Genomic DNA, 9,979 nt, shown 5'->3' with positions numbered 1-9,979 from the left:
CACTGAATAAATCTCACTGTCCATAAATGATGTCCTAGAAACAAGCAGCATAAAATCTAGTAGCTCCAGTGCTTCAGTGCCATTTAACTGGAATACAACACTGAGGGGAAAAGCGGGCTACTAATTTAAGGATTTTAACCTCAGTGAGCCATGAAATTCATTGTGAAACAATCGCGTATCAAAGATCAGAGCTTTTTTTCTATGGAGTGTTTGGGTGGAGTTTCCTTATTGAAAAGGTTTTTAGAAAAAATTAACATGTTCAACTGGTAGTGGCTTTCTAAATGTCTCTGAATCATTACTTAAGACTGCAGAAAAACTTCACAGGAAAACAGTAATAATTAATCCATAAGACAACAAACCTTACCTATCCAGGGGCATTCAGAAAGATTTGGAAAGTTAGATGTACTAGTAGGGAAAAATTAGCACTCCCTGATAAATTTCTCCTCTATGCTAAAGCTCAATGCTTGATGAAAAGAAAGAAACACTTGGCTTCATTTATTTGTTTGATTGTAATCTCCCATTTAAGAGTAAGGACATTTGGAAGCACAAAATAGGATGAGACAGAGCTTATCTTCTAGGACTTAAAGGGAACTGAAGAGTCCTCAGCCATTTCTGTTTTAACAAATCCCTAATGGAATTCATTTGGGGAAAAAGAAAAAAAAAAAAAAGATAGGAATTGACCCCAACACAGCTATTCTGTGTGCTATTCATCACAGCTTCTCTTCGTCTCATTTCTTCAGAAAATACTCATCTAAGAGGAAAGCATTTCTTAAAATCTTTTTGAAATGGCTGATGGGTGTGTATCAGAGACCTTGAGCTGATCAAATGGTGGGGTCAGAAGTCCCCTCTGACATGTGTTGGTGAATGATACCACGGGCTTTCAAAAAACAGCAATTACTGAATATTTTACTGAACTGATTTTTCAGTACTGAATACTGAATAAGAGACGTACTTTGTCTCCTTTTCTGTTTCACAATGCTCATGTCTAACTGGCAAGACAGCTTTATTTTTATAATATATTTAGCTGTCCATGCATTTTTAGCAATCAGTCAAACTGAATGTGTTTATTTTAAAACCTGATGGCTAACATCACCTGCTCACCGGATCAAGCTTTGCTGATGATGGCACACTCATTACACAGCTGCAGTCACTCCAGTCACTGTCACCACATGCATACAACAGGCCCTTGAGCCTGTGGGCTGAGTCCAGCTGACCCTCCCTCATCCTACCTTCAGTTCTTCCCCTTAAAAACCCTGAAGGAAGTCTTGTGCAGTCACAAAATGCTCCATCCCTGCATCCCCTGAGCGGCAGCACCCACAGCTCAAGGTGATCCAGAGAGCTTCTCCTGATGGCCACCGTGATGGATACCACACTGGTACAGCCCTGGGAGGGGCCCAGGCAAGGTGGTTGACCCTCCAGAGCCCTTCATCTATGTTTCTGTTTGTCTTTGTGTCCCTGTGCTCTGTTGTACATGTGAAGATGGGCCTCTGATGAGTTCACAGTCTTTGTGGTAGGCCTGGGAGGAGCTCGGCTGGGCTTTATTTCCACTTCCTCACCTACCATTGTCTCTATGTGCTTGTTTGTGGGAAATGCAAATTAACTTTACCACATAACCTAAAATCTTGAGACATGCTTCTACACTGCTCCCAGATATCCCTCTTTCACTTTCTTCCAACATTTAAGTTAAGCTCAGTCAGGGATTCCCAGTTCAGCCGAGCTGGAGCCCTGCCACAGTACAGCTTCCTGCACATCAGGACGTACCACGTTTGGGATTTGAGGAGATTGCCCTTGAATCAACTAGCTCTTGCTTTTTTCTTTTTTGTCTTCAGTGTCCCCTGGGTGCACCCTCACCAGACCTTTGGAAAAGCCACAGTCATTAGGTCAGAAGTGTTTCTATCAAACTAAACAGAGTGCATCTCCAGTTCTGTATCTTCTGGTGGTTTTTTTTCCTTCACGAGTCGATTTTTCAATGCTTTTTTCTTCTAAGTACTCATTGCTGACCAACTGTCAATTCTGATCAAAAACCTCCTCACATTGCTAACAGCTAGAAACTGGTCCCTGACTCAATTCATCCCTACTAAAACACAGTGGAGAACCACTCCTCAGCTGCACCAGGTTACTGAATGCCAGTGCTGGTGCATAGCACTAGAACATTCAACCCCGGGAGGAAGATTTTGCCTGTGCCTATCTAAGTTTATTCTCAGTTGCAGATGTGACAGATGATGGACAGATGGATCAGGCCACGCAGTGAGTCATGCAGGAATGAAATAGCTTTGTGCTGTTTGCCTTACGAATTACTCCACCTTGCCCTTCCATAGTGAGTACTTTATTTGAGAAACGCAGTGGGGAGGAAGGAGAAACAAATGGCCTGAGTCTGTGTAAATACAAAAATGTTATTTTAGATGTTGCTCTGTCATGGGCTGCTGGGTTGGCTCTTTCACACTCTGCAGTTCAAACATAGGGCATCAACCTCAGCATACAATACAGCATTCATCCGTGTGCTTCCTCATATTTATTTACACTAAAAGCAGAAACCCATGATAGATTTGATAGATCTTATTGATATTACTCATTATCAATATGTATATTTTTTCTCTTTTACTTTATTTTCCCTTTTTTTCTTTGTTTTTTTTTTTTTTTTATCTTCCTTCTTTCTTTCTATCAACTTCCTGCAGACACCACAGGATAAGACACACTACTTATAGTCAAGAGTGTGTGTAGGGTGATGGAAAGGTCACTGGCAAAATAATACAAAGTGGTGACATTAGGTCCTCCCCACACTGTCACAATGCATGAAAATGCATAGGAAAAAAAACAGTGCGTTCTGGTCAAGACAGGAGAATGCTTTGCAGAGAAGAGATAGGCATCATACATGTCAGCAAGCGCTGATCTAGTATTTACATTTCTCCCTTTTAAAGCCCTCAGCAGCATATGAAACTAAACGAATAAATTCCGTATGGAAAAACAAGCTGCTTAGCAGTGACACAATGAAAGAAAAAAAAAAGCCCCAGCAACTTGTAGTGGGCAAACTGCAAATAATTGCTGGATGCTGCCTTTTTACAGGGCATTTTATCACACTCCGGGTGCAGCAGCTTGAGTCTCCAGTCAGGTGGGCATGCTCCTGCTTGCAGAACCCATGCTATGTATGATCTGTTTGGAGAAGTGGAGGTAACTTTGCAGTTTCAAATCTACATGCTGCATTAGTCCCAAAACATGACATCAGTATGGAAGAATGTGCATGCATCCCAGTTAGATAAGAGTGATGGGATACAGTATTTCTCCCACAACTGTTAACATGTACAGCAGCATGTAATGCTGATGGTCCCTCTGCAGACTTCCTATCCTTCCTAGGAACTTTATTCTTGGGGATATAAAGAAATCATACATTTACTTACAGCAAATGTAAGAACAAAGTGGTCTATCCAAAATATCTACAGAGTGCAAAGTTAGTTTTATCTGGGCTTTCTGCTCTGCTGCAAATTCTAATAGTGTTTCCATTTGAACTGAAATGTCCCCTAGGTGCTCAAATATGGGTGAATTAACAAGTTCAGAAATGTCCATTAGCAACTCAGGTGATAATTAAGGCATTACTGATTTTTGCAGCTATTTTCAGGGGCATCTCCTCACACAAAATTCAGTAACAATGGACTGCCCATCCCACACATACAGCATTTTTACTTTGGAGGCCTCCTGCACAATGAATTTTTCCATGGTTTTTCAGAAGATGAGTTTAGGCTGGAAACCTTACAGATTTAAAAAGCTGCAAGTGTCTATAATTATAAGTTGAAAATTAAAATAAATTCATGTATTTTTAAATAAATACAGCAGTCAGTTTTGCATCTATGTTAGCAACTGTTTAGGCGATCTACTTAGACATAGCACAGGTGCAAATAATCGCCATTCAAAGACAGACAGTTAATGCAACAGAACAGAGTTAGAGGACAAATGCATCAAACTCCTCCACCCTTGCTACATAATTTAACACGTGTTCACAGAGCTGTGCATTCTGTATGCAAACTACACAGGAAAACCAGAAAAGACTTGTGAACTTTTGAATAGCTTGAAAGTGCAACAAAGCAGAAAGAGAAGTGCATGGAATTTGTTTTCACAGAATTGACAAAATGCTAACGATATTAAAAATAACAATAATTATATATATATATATATATTTATTATTATTATTATTATTTTAAAGCCCACCAAGATGTTGAACCATTGCAGTATCAGATTAGCTGACCAAGGTTTGAAACCTAGTTAGCTAGTTAATCAATTGGGTTTGCTGCACCTCAGGAAGAGCCCTCAGGAGGAGCTGTAATGAACTGAACTGCAGTCAGCAATGTCAGCACCTATTCTGTATCACCAGACAGCACTTTGCATTACTTGTAAGGATGCTACTGTAGAACAGTTTTGCAAACTTGTAAGTGGGAAGATATTTTATCTTCAGCCTGGCTTACAAATGAAAGGAGGCATGCAATTGCTTGATTTGCTTTTCCATTCCTCCACCTGTCAGTTCCTTCCCTTCCAAAGACTTGTGAATTTATTGACCAATATTATCTAAAGTCTAATGGAGTGAGTTGCAGAAGTTCTGTTCTTGTTACTTAATTCATGCACATTCATTTCACTTTGGTTATATTTGTTTTTTTCCTACTGTGTAGATAGGGTGAACGATGAGCTACGCTGTCCTGTTCAGAGGAGATAAACTCTCACTACAGTCTGATACTTGGATTCCAACATGTAGAAATGTATTTTCTCTTCAGAAGTAATTGTAAAGAATTTCCATTGGAAGCAAATGCAGTCAGAGTAGAAATTTGTATCAAGTAACAACAACCCAAGCAAGATGATAGCAACGAGCTGAACAAGGTAGCTGGATAATGGCAACCAGTTGAGAAAAAGAGATTTGGGATAAGAGAGTGCAGTGTTCAAACTGTCTCACCCAGTAAGTGAGAAGGTAAGTCAGGCCACGCTGCTGGTAGAGGCATGGCTCTTTCAGAAGGCATGGCAGAGATGTCTGGGTGCTGAGACACCTTGTTGCAGAAGCTTTGTTCACAGTAGTAGATGCAGGGCTGGGTGGCGTGCCGCTCTTCACAGCTGTCACTTTGCACTCGCTGTTCTACTTACCTCAGCCCATTTCTCATTTTCACTGTTCATCTCAGCCTTCTCTAAATGTTATGACAGCAGTTACCCTGTGAAATCAGGAAGCTATGAAAAGAACAGTCATTGCTATTTCAACAAAAGGGAAGGAATAATTTCTTTAATTATTTTAAAAGCCCTTGCTCTTTTCAAGTTCAAATTCCCTTATTCTGAAGTTCTGCTGAGCACTGACAGCTAGCAATTACAGGTGTCCACAGTCATTAGTGAGACTGTGCATACTGTGCTATCCTCATAATCCAGAGCATTATGTTAAAATGATTCTTCATGATTCCTAACCTGACTTTGTAGCCTTTGAAACAGCCTATTCCCTACCATCTAGAGAACTTCAGTGCTAATATAACTAAGTTTAATCCCATTGAAGTCAGTGATGTTATTTCTAACAGAGCACACTCATGTGAGAAACAGAATATCATGAGGAGCAGCCAGGATACAGTCAAATTCTATCAAATGTTTTACTCACTGAAGAAACTAAAGAAAAAACATTTTCTAGAGGTGAGTTTTAACCCAGGGCAGTGAAAAGATGCACAACATATTTTTTTCTTATTCATATTTGCAGGTTAGTGTTATTTGGTCCTACCTGCTGCCAGATATTTCTTTCATGAAGGATTCGTGTCCTCAGCCATATTTTGGTGCCAGGACTATCTGTGCTTGAAGATGCTAAATAATAAGTGAAACTCTTGAATGGGTTGCTGGGGATGGCTGGGGGTGGTTTGTGCCTTGCTGGGTCAAAAATGTGATCCATGAGGGAGCAGAAGAAACCAGCTGCTTTTTTCTTATGATATGCTTAGCATATCACTAATGCAGGTTAGTGAATTATGCATCATATAGTTGCATTCTTACAGAAGCCTCCTGCTGCTACATGGTATCAAAGCAGAGGCTGGCACTTTTGTGCTTAAAGCATGTCTGTCTTCTGATCTTTTATGCCCACTTTCTGATCCTCCCAGTGATTCAGTGTAAACTGGCAGAAGAGCAGACACACCTAGCCTAGAACAGTATTAATTTAGCCTTGTCTTGGAAATTCACATAGCTCCAAGGGGTCTAAATCCTGAAGTTTTATCAGACACGACACTACTTAAAAAATGTCAATTTCCCCATAGAAGGCACATGTAGCCACTAGCACACCAGTCTGAGAAGCACGCAGATCCACAAGCACTTCACTGCAGTGACAGTTATTGCATTACTTATGCCTACCCTGGAAACCCTCTTGTGCCAGAACATTTGCAAGGAGTGAGTTCATTCTCACATTCACATTGAGAAAGAAAGAACCATTTTCTGAAGCTCTGGCCTTCCTGTCACACCCTCATCTCTGCTTGGTGCTATTACTCAGGCTGATCAGGCAGCAGAGGCTTGCTGAAAGGAGGCTTGGCATTTACTTATCTGCTCCATTCCTTACGCAGCTTGAGGAGTTACAAACCAACAGCAAAGTCAGCTTTCAGAGCAACTCAGCCTGCACTCACCTCATTTATTTATTTTTAACAAACTGAAACCAAATCAGAAAAGAAGGAAAAGTTTTCTCATAACAGGTTATTGATAAACAACTCTCTTAAAAAGTTTTAAACTTTAACTATTCCAATTGTGCCACTCAAAAAGAAACTGATTTCAGACTTCCCGAAGATAGGCATCTTCAATACCTAGAACAAGCAGAGAATGCAGTTTCATTGTGTAAATTGTTTAGGATAACAACTTCTGTTTTTCCAATGTGACATTTCCTTAGCTAATAAAAATGAACTGCAGCAAGTTGAAAACTCACGCAAGAAACATTCTGGGGAAAACAAAACTTGTTGAATCACAGAATGGCCTGGGTTGGAACAGACCTCAAGGATCACGAAACTCCAACCCCCCTGCCACAGGCAGGGCCACTAACCTTCCCATTTTATACTAAATCAGGCTGCCTAGGCCCCATCCAATCTGGCCTTGAACACCTCCAAGGATGGGGCATCTACAACCTCTCTGGGCAGCCTGTTCCAGCACCTCCCCACTCTCACAGTAAAGAACTTCCCCCCAACATCCAATCTAAATCTTCCCTCCCTCAACTTAAAGCCATTTCCCCTTGTCTTGCTGTTATCTATGCTCTCAAAGAGTTGACTCCCTTCCTGTTTGTAGACTCCCTTTAGATACTGAAAGGCTGCAATGAGGTCACCCCACAGCCTTCTTTTCTCCAGGCTGAACAAGCCCAGCTCCCTCAGCCTGTCTTCACAGGGGAGGTGCTTCAGTCCCCTGACCATCTTTGTGGCTCTCCTCTGGACCCTCTCCAACAGCTCTCTGTCTTTCTTGTACTGGGGGCTCCAGACCTGGACACCGTACTCCAGATGGGGCCTCACAAGAGCAGAGTAGAGGGGGACAATCACTTCCCTGTTCCTGCTGGCCACCTCTCTTCTGATGGAGCCCAGGATACCATTTGCTTTCCAAGCCGCAAGGGCACATTGCTGGCTCATATTAAGTTTTTCATCCACCAGTACCCCCAGGTCCTTCTCTGCAGGGCTGCTCTCAAGGACCGTTCCTTCCAGTCTGTATGGATGCCTGGGATTCCTCCGGCCCAAGTGCAAAACCTTGAATTTTCCTGTGTTGAACTTCATTCACCTGAGCCCACCTTTCCAGTCTGTTGAGGTCCCTCTGAGTGGCATCCCTTCCTTCCACTGTGTCAACCACACCACTCAGCCAGTTCTCCTTTTACATTTACCAAAGGAGGTACACTTGCTTTGGCCTCTCTCTTCTGGCCAATGTACCTGTAGAATGTCTTCATACTGTTTTTCACATTCCTCGCCAAGTTCAGTTCTGCCTGTGCCTTGGCTCTCTTTATCCCATGTCTGCCAAGTCCAGACTGCATCCTTTTATTCTTCCCAGGTGACACGCCCTTGTTTCCAGAGCTTGTATATAGCCTTCTTTGTCTCTCAGTTTGCCTGCCCAGCAGGTCCTTGCTGAGGCATTCTGGTTTCCTGCCCCCTCTGCCCACTTTCTTTTTCAGAGGGACAGAGAGCACTTGTGCTCTCAGAAAGGCATCCTTGAAGAGTAGCCAGCTTTCCTCAACATTTTGACTTTAAAGACAGCATCCCAGGAGATCTTGGCCAACAATTCCTTGCACAGCCTAAAGTTCATTCTCCTGAAGTTCAGGGTCTGACCCACTCTTTGCCAGGCTCACAGTCCTTGAGATCACGAACTCAGCTAGGGCATGGTCAGTGCAACCCAGGCAGTCTCCAACCTTAGTGCCTTTAATGACCTCCTCCACAATGGCAAGCAGCAGGTCCAGCAACGCTTCACCTGTGGTCTGTCTGTTCAATACCTAAATCAGAAAATTATCATCAGTGGATAACCTCGTGTGTATAATTTATTGAACAATCATGAAGTTCAGATGCAAATACTTGCATTATCAATAATGTAAACAAGGAACAAGTAAAGAGCAGTAACCTGGGGCTGCCAAAGCAAAAACCATAAGCTTATTGAAAAGATTTGGAGAAAAAACTTCCTTTGTGAGCTCATTGGTATATGGGAAGAAACCCCTGCCCTCATCTTAGAACTTCCACTGAGGGTCCATCCATAGACCACATCCAGGCACCCTTAGCTATTTTCTGTAGAGAGTCTAATTCAATTATCTTATTTATGAATAGGAAAGCTTTCATGCATTTTTATCAAGTTACTAACATTTTTTGCAACCTACTGTACGGAACCTGTTTCAACAAAGGAATTGATCTGCAAAGGTCCCTTCCAACCCCTTTGGTTCTGTGATTCTCTGAAAGAAACATTAGCAATTAGCTATTTAACTTCTTTCTGCGATGGCAAGCCAGACAGCTGTTTTTCAGCTGCAGGAAGGTGCGTGGCAGCCTTTTTCTTAGCTGCCTCACCTGATCTACCCACTGAGGTTAGGAAGAGACGCTGCTTCAGAACTGAAACTTCAGTTCCGAGAAGAACTCTCCCAAGGTCGGTATCTCTGAAAATAAGATCTCAAAACAAAGATAAGTTTATATGCTTACATATTGCTTACCACTGAAGGCTTTGTCAGAGCATTTCTCAGGTCTTTAAAACCTACGGGAGCTGTGTCACAAATGCCCTTTCTCACACAGAGCCCATTAAAGACAGATGCTTTGTGATTAGTAACAATTTATAGTTAACATTATGGGGACATACAGAAGTTTTGTCTATTTTTAGTTTCTTTGTCTATTTTTAGTTTATTTCAGTCTATTTTTTTTTTACATTGGTTTCTGACTTAAGGCAGCAGTGTACAGGAGGAACTTCCCTCCTGCAGAGCCGTACCTTATTTCACACTACCTCAGAACCCTCAATGTGCACAGTTGTTTTCCTGGGAAATTCCCGTGACAACCAGACCAAGGCCATCTGCAGGGGCAAGAATATTTCCTTCTTTCTTAATTTCTCAAGCGATGATAAACCAAGAACCCTCAGTGTGCACAGTTTTTTTCCTGGGAAATTCCCGTGACAACCAGACCAAAGCCATCTTCAGGGGCAAGAATATTTCCTTCTTTCTTAATTTCTCAAGCGATGATAAACCAAGCCTGCCGTTGTTGATGACCCAAGTTATATTTTTATGACTGCTGTAAAGTTAACGATTAACTGGTAAAATGCGATTCAATGCCTGCCTTTTAGGAGCAAATTAACGTCGAGAAACCAGATTGTGGTCGTCCTAACTCAGGTTTCACTTACTCACGGGTGGTTGCAACGGAATCTTTAAACAAAATTTCGAGGAGTTTCGTTTTTGACTGACTTTCGGACATTCACTCCCGAGAGGTAAAAGTTCAGAACTACGACCCGGAGAGACAAAACCACAAGCAGAAGTCGCAGCAGCCAGAACAGCGGCTTCTCTCTAAGAAACGCGGCG

The sequence above is a fragment of the Meleagris gallopavo genome, chromosome 4 (genome assembly GCF_000146605.3).
Source record: "Meleagris gallopavo isolate NT-WF06-2002-E0010 breed Aviagen turkey brand Nicholas breeding stock chromosome 4, Turkey_5.1, whole genome shotgun sequence".
Lineage (NCBI taxonomy): Eukaryota > Metazoa > Chordata > Aves > Galliformes > Phasianidae > Meleagris > Meleagris gallopavo.
The sequence above is the reverse complement of the archived record's forward strand: the minus strand, read 5'-3'. Positions refer to the sequence as shown.